The sequence below is a fragment of the Crocuta crocuta genome, unplaced genomic scaffold (genome assembly GCF_008692635.1).
Source record: "Crocuta crocuta isolate KB4526 unplaced genomic scaffold, BGI_CrCroc_1.0 scaffold84, whole genome shotgun sequence".
Classification (NCBI taxonomy): Eukaryota; Metazoa; Chordata; class Mammalia; order Carnivora; family Hyaenidae; genus Crocuta; species Crocuta crocuta.
Genome location: NW_027530213.1, coordinates 6,541,665 through 6,555,065, shown reverse-complemented (window position 1 = coordinate 6,555,065; position 13,401 = coordinate 6,541,665).

The following is a 13,401-nucleotide window of genomic DNA, read 5'->3' as shown; positions in this document are numbered from 1 at the left end:
CATGAACATCATTAGACCACATGGTCTGCTTTTGGAAGCACCAAATAGAAATTCTATATTTAGGTTCTCCCAATTGGGATAATAATATAAGTAAGTAATACTGCACCTTGATTGATCCTGTTTGGCTCTCTCTGTGGCCTCGTTAGGAAGATAGTAGCAGTTGCATTCCGCAGGTAAATGGATGGCCATTTCTGCTGACCTTCTAATTCCAGGTCTCAGGTCGCCTCTTCTGCACCACACTTTCAGGCACCCCATTTTTGCTCTGGTTGAGAAAGTTACTGTACATGCATTTGGACAAACTTAAAGCAGAAATTCGCACACTTCAGTGTTCTTGAGAATTGCCCAGGGCTACAGTGGAATACTGCATGGCAATGAGAAAGAATGAAACCTGGCCATGTGTAGCAATGTGGATGGAACTTGAGGGTGTTATGCTGAGCAAAATAAGTCAGGCAGAGAAGGACAGATACCATGTTTGCACGTATAGGAGGATTAGGAGGGAACTTAACAGAGGATCATGGGGGAGAAGAAGGGGAAAAATAGTGGGGGAGAAGGAGGGAGCAAACCATGAGAGACTCTTGAATGCTGATCACAAGCTGAGGGCAGATGGGGTGGGGGGGGAAGGAAGGGGGGTGACGGGCATGGAGGAGGGCACTTGTGGGGATGAGCACTGGGTGTTATATGGAAACCAACTTGACAATAAACTATTTTAAAAAATACAAAAAAAAAAAAAAAAAAAGAATTGCCCAGGGCTCAGCGATCCACATTGAAATAATCATTTGGGGTGACTCTGAGGCAGGTGATCTGAAAGAACACACTTCGAGGGACACTAGCTTAAAATATTTCAGATTCAGTATTTTGTTAAGCAGAGGAGGTGGCCATGTGGCCATGATAAGGTCATTAGGATCTTCATCAAGCATCAGCTTGCCCAAGCTTTGGTTTCCAAGGAGACTGGGGAATAATAATGCAATAGTTAGTGCTCCTTATGGACCTACTGTGTGCCAGGAGCTTTTCTAAATGCTTTACATACATTCTTTTCTTTAATTTTTTCTTTTTTTTTTTTAAATGTTTTATTTATTTCCAGGAGAGAGAGAGAGAGACAGCGTGAGCAGGGGAGGGTCAGAGAGAGAGGGAGTCACAGACTCTGAAATAGGCTCCAGGCTCTGAGCTGGCAGTCAGCACAGAGCCCGACGCGGGGCTCGAACCCACGAACCGCGAGATCATGACCCAAGCGAAAGTCGGACGCTCAACCGACTAAGCCACCCAGGTGCCCCTCTTTAATTTTCTTAAGATCCCTGTGGGGGATGTGCCATTATTGCCTCCATTGTACAAGGAAACTGAGGCTCAGACAAGCACAACTGGCGTATCTACAATCAGGTGAAGTTGATAAGGGGATTAACTTCTCAATTCCTACTACTGCCGGGGTGAGGAAACCTAACTCTTAATTATTTTTTGTAATAGCTGGAGGGAACGGGTGAGCGTCATTGGCTGCTAGGGAGAGTCATTCATATTTTGGCTTACGCGTCATGTCCTTTCCCTTACGTGGATTGCTCTTGGCAATTGTGAGATTGGAAGACAAAAACCAAACGGTGCAAGGGGTGCTATTCACGTCATGGCTCCTGGGTAGTTCCAGCCCTAGTACCTGTCCTTGCCACATTCTGGACCTAATGTTGCTTTTATCTCAAAACTGAATTGTTCTTTTGGGGATTTTTGAACGTTAACTACTGACCAGATATTTGATGATATTAAGAAATCGTTGTTGTTTTAGGTATGATACTGATATCGTGGTAATGTTAAGAGTGCTTATATTTTAGAGCTCTATATTGAAATATGCACACATGAACTATCAAGAGGTTTTGGCTTTGCTCCAAAATAATCCAGTTTGGGGAGGGTGTAGGTGAAACAAGATTAGTTTTAGGATGATAATTGTTGAAGCTGGCTATGAACACGTAAGGGTTTATTACATGAACGCTGCTGGTTTTGTACGTTTAAACATTTTCCTAATAAAGAGTAAAAAGTAATTACCTGTCTCACGTCCCTTTCACTCCGCAAGTGGATTTAATAAGTTTAGCTGAAGCACTCGAGGTTAATAATGGATTAATATGTGGTTGCTGCAAGAGAACATTTACATTTTTAACAAGGATCTGCAATGTCTTAATCCAAAGAGCCAAATGTTTTGGAAATTGCAAGCATTATCCTCGCCTAATAGGGGATGTATTTGGTATCAGCTCAAACTTTCTCCTTCCCCAGTTTACCTGTGTGTAGAATCGGTTCTGACCCCTGCCTTTGGGGACTCTTTCGTAACCACTACCTTTTCTAATAACACTTTCTAATGATTTGATGCTGCCTGACATTCAAAATGATTTCAGTTGTAACTCCTAGACCCTTGTTACTTTTCTGTGAGTAGACAGTGAGTATTGTAAAGCATATGAATAAACAGGGGTTCCAAGGGGCGCCTGGGTGGCTTAGTCAGTTGGGCGTCCGACTTTCGCTTAGGTCATGATCTCGCGGTTCGTGGGTTCGAGCCCCGCGTCGGGCTCTGTGCTGACTGCCAGCTCAGAGCCTGGAGTCTGTTTCAGAGTCTGTCACTTCCTCTCTCTCTGACCCTCCCCTGCTCACGTTGTCTCTCTCTCTCTCTCTCCTAGAAATAAATAAAAAACATTAAAAAAAATTAAAAAAACAAACAAAAAACCACAGGGGTTCCAAGAGGTTAATTGGATGTAGTTACTGGTCTGGTTCATTAATTCTTTTATCCGTCTCTCCTACAAACAGGCGGCGTGCATTGAGCACCTACTGTACATTCAGTGTGGTGCTGGGTTGACAATATACAGAGATGCATTAAAGGGTGCCTGACTTTGAGGTGCTCACATTTTAGGAGGGAAAACAGCGTGCTAAGTGAATAAATCTAAGAGGTTGAGGACTACATGGAGAGATGAGACTTTTGCTGGGCCATGCAAAATAAGCACAAGTTCATTACCCACCCAATTAACATCGGAATTGGGGAATTAACTGGTTAACCCAAACCCAGGGATCTCGCCATCTGCCTGGTCTGACACAATTTCTCCGTTGGTATTGTACTTCTCTCTCTCTCTTTTTCATCTGAAATCTCCATTTTCCTTGCTTGTTTGTAACTCCTGCAGGATTTTTCTTAAAGCCTTCCAATGATACTCTTATCTACACTGCACAAAATGAAGCAGACCTCTTTCTTCGGAATGCAGGGAGCCGCGGGTTGCTGGAAAGGTATGGGTGGAAGGCAGAATGGTGGCCAGGGCATCGTCCCTTCTAGGATATAGCCCAGGGGCATTCTCATTCTTCCATGACACATATGACTGCATCCTTAGACTTCAGGCGACCGACGGTAGGTGTGGAGAGCCTCACTCATGTTTACCTGTTCAGGCAGCCATTACTCACCTCTTCCCACACACCCCCACACTTGCACACAAAGCCACAGAGTGACAAAAAATTTTTTTTTAAAAAAACCTCCCCCCCAACCCCATTCTAAAATGTCAAGTGTTTCAGTTTTGAGAAAAAAGAAAGCTGAAGAAAGCATGACTCATGACAGGGCTGACAAACAACTATCCGGAGGTATGCTGGTGAGTCACGCTGTGGAGATCTGCCTTTATGTTGTGGAAAGGGCCTGGGATTGAAGGAGCATCATGGGACCAGCCAGTAAAATTCCACTACTCTCTGAAGCCCATTTGGAGGTAATTTACAAAACACTGGGCTTTTTCCGGCCCCGACCTGGTGTGTGGCTCCGGGTACCCTCAGGTATGTTGATCTACACAGGAAATCAGGAGGAATGATTATTAATAACTGGAACAAAATCATTATTATCTTTCCATGCCCGATGCCATGCTGAACGAGCCCTGTTTGCTTCTGTGAGCCAGCCAGACTGTTGGATTTTCTTGAAGGGTATTGGGTTGCTAGGCAACAGCGCTGGCAGCATCCATCATGCCCAGCAATGTCAGCACCCGAGTGTGGCCTGCAGAGCATGCTTGCACCCCTCCCCCAGCCTCCCCTTACACTCCCCCTCCCCCTGAAAACGTTAATTTGCATCTTGGGGACAGGAGCTGGGCCAGGTGATTCTGTGTATAAAACACCATGGTGCAGCACATGAAGCACAAATATTGTTTTTGGTTGCAAAACAGGATATGTGACGTAGTTGAAAATACAGACTCATTTGTGCACACACCTCATATAAGGAGTGTGGGCATAATTTAAAAGCCTGCATGTCAAATATCTTGGTGTGTTCTGCCTTTAAATCATTTTCCCTTTCTGCCCATACGGCATCTTATTTATACCCTATTCAGTCCATATCTATCTCTCTCCCTTTGTTCCGTGGTCTCCTGGGTGATGGAGTTATTGTTTGTGTGTAGGGCTTTGTGGACAAAAGAGAGCCTATTTCTAGATGGGAGATGGCCCTGTGCTTAACGATTGGAGGCCACTGTTTGCAAGGCCTGTCACTATGGCAGTTTGGCCCTGGAACTGCCCATTTTCTGGGCAGGGTCCCCATGTGGGCACCATCTATCTGTGCCTTTTACTTCCTTTCGAGGGGCAGTAGGCTGAGTAAACTGGTAAAGTGCTGGAGGCAGAGTCATGGACAAGAAAGAGTGTCCGCTTTGGATACTCTTGGACAGACCTAGCTCCAAATCCTTTCTACTCCCCATCCGGCTCTGGCATCTTGGCATATTACTCTCCCTATTTCTGAAAAGGAAGTTAATGAAAACCACCTCACCGGGTTGTTGGGGGAGGGCTTAGTGTGAAAATTCATCAATACGCCTAGCCCACAGTGTTTATTAAATGGCAGATATTACAAGGATTGAGTGAATCACGGATGATTCCCAGTGGGAAGGGAGTTTAAGGCGTTACCTGGTTCAGCCCAGTAAGAAATTCTAATTCCCCCGCATCTCCCAGTGGATAAGCAGGGCAGGCTGCTGTTGGATTGCCAAAGGCTACACCAAGTTACCCTTGGTGATAGGTTCGGGTTATAAGATCTCAGACTCCTGATCCGGTGGTCTTTCTTCTGGGCCCATTATAATATCTGTTGCCTTCCTTAAAGTTATTTTGGGGCCTTACGGTGGATTGATGTCTCTCCTTATAACTTTTTCAAGACTGACTGGCAGGAACTTTTGACTAACTGTAGGATTTTGATCCTATGTTTTGATCAAAACATAGAGCTTGACTGGAGGCCTGGAGAAGATGAAAAAAGTGCCCAAGGAGCCCATGAGGGTGACTTTACTGGGTTTTCCTCTGACAACTCCACCATGCTTTATGTTACCTCTGCTCAAAAGCCATGAAACAAGAACTTCATATCTCCTCAGTTGTTACCAAAAATGCTATTTGATACATTTAAAGTACCCTTCTCCTCCTTAAAAATCCATACCGTTCTTTCTTAGAGAAACCACCTTCCCTGGAGGAAGGTGGGGACCTTCCTGGTCTGGTGTTCCCAGCGAAGGAAGAGCCAAGCAGCCAGCCCTCAGCTTGAGCCCAAGGAAGCCATGTTGGCCTAGTTGGGCATGCAACTCCTTTTTAGGAGGCTAGAAAGAGGACCAAAGGATTGGTCTAGGTTTGTTCCAGGTCGAAGCTGGGGGGAGAAGACAATGAGCAAAGTAAATTTTGAAGGAGTTGGACAGGCCAGTACACTTGGGAGACCCAAGCTATAAGGAGTGGGAGGGATGCATCAGTGGCCCAGAAGAGGGAAACGAGGGAGGAGGGGATCTTGCTAAATCTTACCAAGGAGGCTCTCTGTGAATCTCTCTCTGACTCCTATCCCCACTGAAGAGTCCACAGGGCACCAAACCATGAAGAGGTGGGAAGGATTTCTCCAAAGGCAGGACGTGGTGTACACTATGTAGATGTAATTCAATGTCCAGGGTCAGTGACAAGATACTCATCTCTAGAAAACTGGGTCAAGGACATGAGCCCAGACTTCCTGGATTTCAGTCTTTGCTTTATCACTCAGCTATGTCACTTTAAGCAAGTAATATAACGTTGGAACCTCAGTTTCCTCATCAGAAAAATGGGGATAAGAATATATGCTTTAAGGTTGTTTTGAGAATAAATGACATAATCTACATAAAGCACTGTGTACAATGCCTGACATGCAGAACAGTCCAGAATGATTAACTCTTTTTTGTTGTTATGGCCTGAGTGTCTCCCAGGAAGAGAACCACTCACGCTTGTTCTTCAGTCATGGGTTAGAAAAGCCCTAAGTCTACCCCAAAATGTGAAAGCCTTTTCACTCAACCATAGAGAGGTAGTCTGCAGAAAACTTATAAGCATGGCTTTGGGGCCCAGTCTACCTCCCTGGACAAAACTGCTGTTTTCCCAGCCTGCCAAAAACAATTTCCTTCTTTTGGGTGGCCCTGAGCACAGCACTGGCTCCTCATGGGCTATTTGAAAATTAGGACACAAAAAGTATAAGCTGCACCCCATGATTACACTGATTCTTCCATCAGAGAGCCTGACTCTGTGGGGGAGCTCACATGAGATCCTGGGACTGAGCCAGCAGTGGGTGTGACTTTCCCAGACACAATCTCTCAACAAATAAAATAAAAAGGAAATACATAATAAGAGAATGCTAATTAAAAAAAGTTATGTGGCTATAACGGTATCAGGCAAAATAGCCTTTAATTATAAAAGCACTATTAGAGAACTCTGTGTGTGTGTGTGGGGGGCCACCTGGCTAACTCAGTGAGTAGAACATGTGACTCTCCATCTCAGGGTTGTGAGTTCAAGCCCTACGTTGAGGATAAAGATTACTTAAAAAAATTAAAAGCCATGAAGTCGGAGCAAAAAAAGAACAAAACCAAAAAAACAACAAAAAACAATGCACTATCAGAGAGAAAAAAGTATGTAATCACTACATATGTTAAAAGGAATGGTTCATTAAGATACATCCACCTGGACTGCACCTAACAAGACTACCTTGAAAAATCTATATCAAACACTTGCATAATAATGGAAAATATTGACAAATATTTTTCCACATTTGTAGTGACAGGGTGAATGTAACTTCCATAGTAATTGATAAAATAAGAAGACGGAAAATTAGTAAGGGTGTAGATTTGAACACAATGTATAGTCTTGAACAATAATCATTCATGTAATTCCTCACTCAACAATAGAGCATACACATTTTTAAGCAAATATGAAAAATTTATAGAAGTTGGCCATATACTAGATATTTCTGTTAAGAGGCCATTTTTATAGAGTTTAGAACCTATAAAACTCTACTGTATAATATTTGTGGATATTATACATATTAAAAGCATAAACTTCATGGTAGCAATAACTCACAAATTCAGGCTGTGAGCTTTGCTGGACAAGGAAGGAAGGAAAGGGGATGAGAGACGGACTTATTAGAGACCTCAACAGTATCTGAAGTGCTTTTAAAAAATAACTTAAACAAAAGAAAACATCAGCTCCTAAGTCCTGGTCGAGAGAGAGTTTACCATCTAGGCCTGGTCCTGGTCGAGAGAGAGCTTACCATCTAAGCCTACCTCTCCTGCGTAATTACATCTGAAACTTTGGTGAAAGGAGCAACTACCACTCTGAAAAGTAATAGCAAACAGGGGCACCTGGGTGGCTTAGTCGGTTGGGCGTCCGACTTTTACTTGGGTCATGATCTCGCGGTTCGTGGGTTCAAGCCCCGAGTCGGGCTCTGTGCTGACTGCCAGCTCAGAGCCTGGAGCCTGTTTCAGAGTCTGTGTCTCCCTCTTTATCTGACCCTCCCCTGCTCACGCTGTCTCTCTCTCTCTCTCCTAGAAATAAATAAAAATATTAAAAAAAAAAAGAAAAAAGAAAAAGTAATAGCAAACAGACTGAGGAGGAGAGTCAAAACTTGAAGAATGATTCATTCAAGGGTGAGTTTCTGATTCCTCTCCTCTTTTATGTCCTAACTTTTATCTGAGGGAAGCCTCATTGTGGACCCAAAACTCTGACAGAAACCATGTCTTCTGGCTCGAAGACTGAGAAAGAGTTCCCAGGAGCAAGCAAGTAGGAGAAATTCTGAAGAAGAGAGAACAGGAGAAGGGACCCTCCACTTCTTTGTGTGAATCGACACCAATCCTAGACTTGAGCCAGAGTCACATGTGTCCAGGACACACCTAAATGCAGTACTACAAAGGCTTTGACAACTGACTTGACCTTGAAACCCCACAAACAGAAGACAAGACAGCACTTGTGATCTGAACCCAACTAAGGTGATTGTCTGCTAAAACAAACAAAACAAAACAAAACAAATTCAACATTCTGCAGTTTGTTTTTTAAATAGTTTTAGAGTCTTACAGCATAATGTTCTACATAGACAGGATACAAAGCAAACTTACTTGACACATAAAGAACCAGGAAAATGTGACCATTTCTCAAGGGAAAAGATAATCAATGATGTAAATCCTTAGATGGCCCACATGTTGGAATTATCAAATACTTTAAGGCAGCTGATAGAATCATGCCCATAAAATAAAGGTAAACATCCTCAAATGGAAATCTAGAATTGTCAGCAGAGAAATAGAAACTATCAAAACAAGAATGCAATGGAAATTTTAGAAAGGAAAATGATAATATCTGAAATGAAAAAGCTCATTGAATGAGTTAAATGGCAGAATGGAGTCAGTGAACTTGAAGACAAATCAATAAAAATGACCCAAACTGAGGGAGAGAAAAGTAATTGAAAAAAAAAATTAATGTAGTCTCAAGGGACTGTGGGACAAGCCAAAAGGTCTAACATCCTGTTGTTAGTGCACCAGATGGAGAGAGGAAAGAGATTAGAACAGAAACAAAGTATTTAAGGAATCAATCACTGAAACATTTCAGATTTGGTGAAAAACATATAATTGTAGATTCAAGAATTTCTGAAAACCTCAAACAGGATAAACTAGAGGGGAATCACACCTAAACACGTCGAATCAAACTGCTGAAAAACAAGTATAGTGGAAAAATCTTGAAAGCAGCCAGAGATAAGTAATATATTATATATAGGGGAACCATGACTCACGTGACTGAGGATTTCTCACCAGAAACCATGGAGGCCAGAAGACAGTAGAATAACATCTTCAAAGTACTTAAAGAAAAGAACTGTTAAACTAGAATTTTATATCTGGAGAAAATATTCTTTAGGAATTATGGTAAAATAAAGACATTCTCAGATTAAGAAAAAGTAAGAGAATTCTTTGCCATCAGATCTGCTCTAAAAGAAATACTAAAGGGAGTCCTATAGGCTTAAGGTAAGTGATATCAGAGGGAAGCTTGGAACTTCAGTAAGAGCAACAGAAATGGTGAATATCTGGGTAAGTGTAATAGGCTGTTTTTCTTTTAAGTTCTTTAAATATACTGTAGAGCAAAAATTATAGCATTAGTGGGGTCCTTAATATATTTAGAAATAACACATATAATAATTATAATAGAAAAGGGGAGAGAAATAAGATATATATGGTTGTAAGGCTTCTATATTTTCCTATGAAGTGATAAAATAACTTGAAATAGACTGTGAAAAGTTTGGAATGTATGTATTAGCCTCTAGCATAGCCACTAAAAATTTTAATTTAAAGAGATATTGCTTAAAAAGCCAACAGATAAATTAGAGTGTAATACTAAAAAATTCAAATAATCTAAAAGAAGACAAGAAAGAGGGAACAGAGGGGCGCCTGAGTGGCTCAGTCGGTTAAGCGTCCGACTTTGGCTCAGGTCATGATCTCGCGGTTTGTGGGTTTGGGCCCCACGTCAGGCTCTGTGCTGACAGCTAGCTCAGAGCCTGTTTCAGATTCTGTGTCTCCCTTTCTCTGACCCTCCCCTTCTCATGCTGTCTCTCTCTCAGAAATAAATAAAACATTTAAAAAAAAAAAAAGAGGGAACAGAACTGAAAACGGAGGAGACAAATAAATAACAAATACTACAAAGATAACCCTAAATCTAACCATACCGATAACTACAAGTAATGTAAATGATCTAAACATACCAATTTAAAAAACAGAGATTCTCAGATTGGATAAAAATACCCAACTCTAAGCTGTCTACAAAAAAAAACCTGTTTAAATATAATGACATAGGCTCAAAATAAGAAAAAGATACAAAACAAATATGATAACATGATAGAATCAGATGGTAGGCACTTGTGAGTTAATTATATTACTTGCTATTATACTCTATGTGTTTGATGTATTTATAATAATAATAAAAGGCAGTTGGAAAAATACATTTTTTTCCTTTTTACCTCAGATAAATTCATGAAAGATCTTAAGATGTCTGGCCCCATCTGACTGTCCCATCTAATTCCTTCTAGTTCCCTATATAACTAGACCAGTGTAGAAATCACGAGCCTAGGATCTGGAATCAGGTTGCCAGACTTCAAATTCCACTTCCTTCCTGCTGAGCATGGACAAAGAACCTAACTCCTTTAAGTCTCAGAAGGCTTCAATTGTCAAATAGATAAAACAGTACCTAACTGTAAGAATTTATTTTGAGGAATAAAGGTAATCTTTTACCAAAGTACTTGGCATATGCTTGTGGTACATAGGAGTTATTCAGTAAATATTAGTCATTATTAGCTCCATTGATTTACCTGGTGTACAAAAACAGACTGTGCATCGTTTTATCTCCCTGCCTTTTCTTACTACCAAACTGCAGCTTGCCACTTATGAATGAGCGATAAAATCAGTTGAGTTGATTATGATGAGCATTTAAAAAAAAACTGGAAAAAAATGATACAGAATAGAATGGGATGGGGGCACCTGGATGGTTCAGTTCATTATGCGTCAGACTTTGGCTCAGGTCATGATCTCACAGTTGGTGAGCTCGAGCCCCATGTCGGGCTCTGTGCTGACAGCTCAGAGCCTGGAGTCTGCTTCAGATTCTGTGTCTCCCTCTTTCTGTGCTCCTCTCCTGCTCGTGTTCTCTCTCTCTCTCAGTCTCTCAAAAATAAATGAATATTAAAAAAAATTTTTTTTAAAAAAGAATAGAATGAGATGGAATGTTATGGAGCCAAATGGAACGCAATAGAATAGAATTTTTAAAAAGTGAATTGTGTGTCATTAGGGAAAGAATTGTTTCAGCGTACGGGTATAAAATGTAGTTCTTAGTGTGGGTTTTGGCCTAAAGAGGCTGGAGAAACACCCATTCCCATGATGCCTTTGGCCTGGGATCGTGAGCTCCTTGCTCCTCTCCAGTGGATTTTCAAGGCCCTACTTATGACCCACATTTTTTGGAGAAGTTTTCATGCGATCCTCACTGTTATGGGCTGCCAGTTCTGACTAGGATCAAACCTGTCTTCACTGAGTGATAGTTTCAGAAATGTTGCAAAACAGCTCTAAGGACACAGAGTAAACCTCCGGCTTTGTGTTCCAGACTTCCCGGCTAGGTTTCTAACTTGCTTTGACTCCAGTAACAGGAATTATAGACTCCCAGGGTCCAGCATGGGTGTGGAGGAGTCTCTCAGGACATTAGCATAGCTCCTAAAGAGTTAATACTTAGTCGGCCCCTTCCTGCTGGCTCCCACAGTGCCCATATTAAGGGCGGCCCTTGCCTTGCTTCTCTAGAACAAGCCCCAGGACATCCATCCATTTCTTTTTTTAACCATTCAATACACATACCAATCACTCTCATTCTTTGCAAACATGGAATTAGTGAATACTGAATTATGTTCCAGGAGAAAAATAGGGTTAGTTTCCTGGGAGCCTCTGGTCACAACATTTTTGTCAACCCAATACATACCTTTGTTTTTTGTTTTTTGTTTTTTGTTTTAAATATTTTTTTATTTATTTCTAGGAGAGAGAGAGACAGCGTGAGCAGGGGAGGGTCAGAGAGAGAGGGAGTCACAGACTCTGAAACAGGCTCCAGGCTCTGAGCTGGCAGTCAGCACAGAGCCTGACGCGGGGCTCGAACCCACGAACTGCGAGATCATGACCTAAGCGAAAGTCGGACGCTTAACCGACTAAGCCACCCAGGCGCCCCTACATACCTTTGTTTTAAGTGTGTTTCTCCTGAAAGAGATTGTATTTAATATATGTTGTTGATTCATTACCATTGACCTCGCAGCCAACAGAATAACACATGCCTGAAGGAAGCTGTGGTAACACACGTATTTTCTCCATAAGGCACATCCTAGTCTTCTTGCACTTAGGGACACAAGACAGCACTTCGAGACTGCTTGGGGCCATTTGAAACAGTGAAATCATCAACGAAAATCTCAAAATGTGAAAAATGTGGACGGAATAGACGAGGAAAAGGACACTTTACAGTGTTAGAGCTGAAACAAGAAAATGTCGTCTCGTTCAGCCTCACGAGGGAGCGTGTGCACAGGAGATTCAAATTCTTCGCTGCTTCGCGCACATCCCTGAATGCCTAGAAAAGCACTTGTGAGTACTGATTTGGGGGCAACAAATAAATTTTAGCAAGTAGGAGAATTTGCAAATATGAAATCTGTGGAAAACGAGAATCATCCAGATACCACGTGTCAGCTGGCCAAGGATTAAGGTAGGGGAGTGAAGGCCCACAGACCAGGTGGGAGACAAAACACAAGTCAGCAACAGGCCAGTACCTCTATCACCTCAAGCTGTGGAAAGGGCCGTAAGGGAGATGATGGGGTTCACAGATAGGAGAGAGAGAAATGTGAGTGGTGGGGAGAGACCAGAAATATGAGAAGGAGCCACCCGTGTGACGAGAACAGTATGGAGAATGTCCCAGGCTGTGGGAACCATACATGCAAAGGCCCTGAGATGGGAAGAAGCTTGGAGTCTCAAGTTTTAAGTGTTCAGTCTGTCAGTATGTTCTTTTGGTGCTACCTTGCTAATATACCCTGAATCGATGCCTTGTCCCCACCTCCCTCTACCACCGTGCTTCAAGGAGCCAAAGGAAGCCAATGTGGCCACAGCACAGAACAGAAGGGGAAGGTCCCCTGAGAAGCTGGCAGATGCCCCATCGTGCAGGACTTTGTTGTTGCTGGAAAAAAGCTTGACTGCAGTGGAAATGCTATGGGGAGCCACGTATACGTATGTATTAAACCAGGGAGTGATGAGATATGATTTATATTGTAAGACCAGGTACTCCTGAAGAGAGGAAGTGTCTGGAAGGAGTAAGAGAAGACATGAGCTCTGTAGCCCTGAGCCTGGGGTGCTGGTGATGGAGACAAACAGATAAAGGTTGATCTGGGAGATATTCTGGAGGTGGAATCACAGGACCCTCTGATGGCTGAGAGGTGGCCGTGAGCTTTCGGGGAGAGGCCCTGGGGGCCTACAAGCTCTGCCCCTTGGGCTCAGCAATTCCTGTCACTCATTTCCTCATCTTTGTTCCTCCAGGCCTGGCCCTCGCAGATCTGTACATTCTGAGCCCACTTTCTGATGGCTGACTCCGAATTCTTTTTGGATTATTGTCTTGCCCCTTTTCTTGCTTTTGTCATTCCCCCTCCCC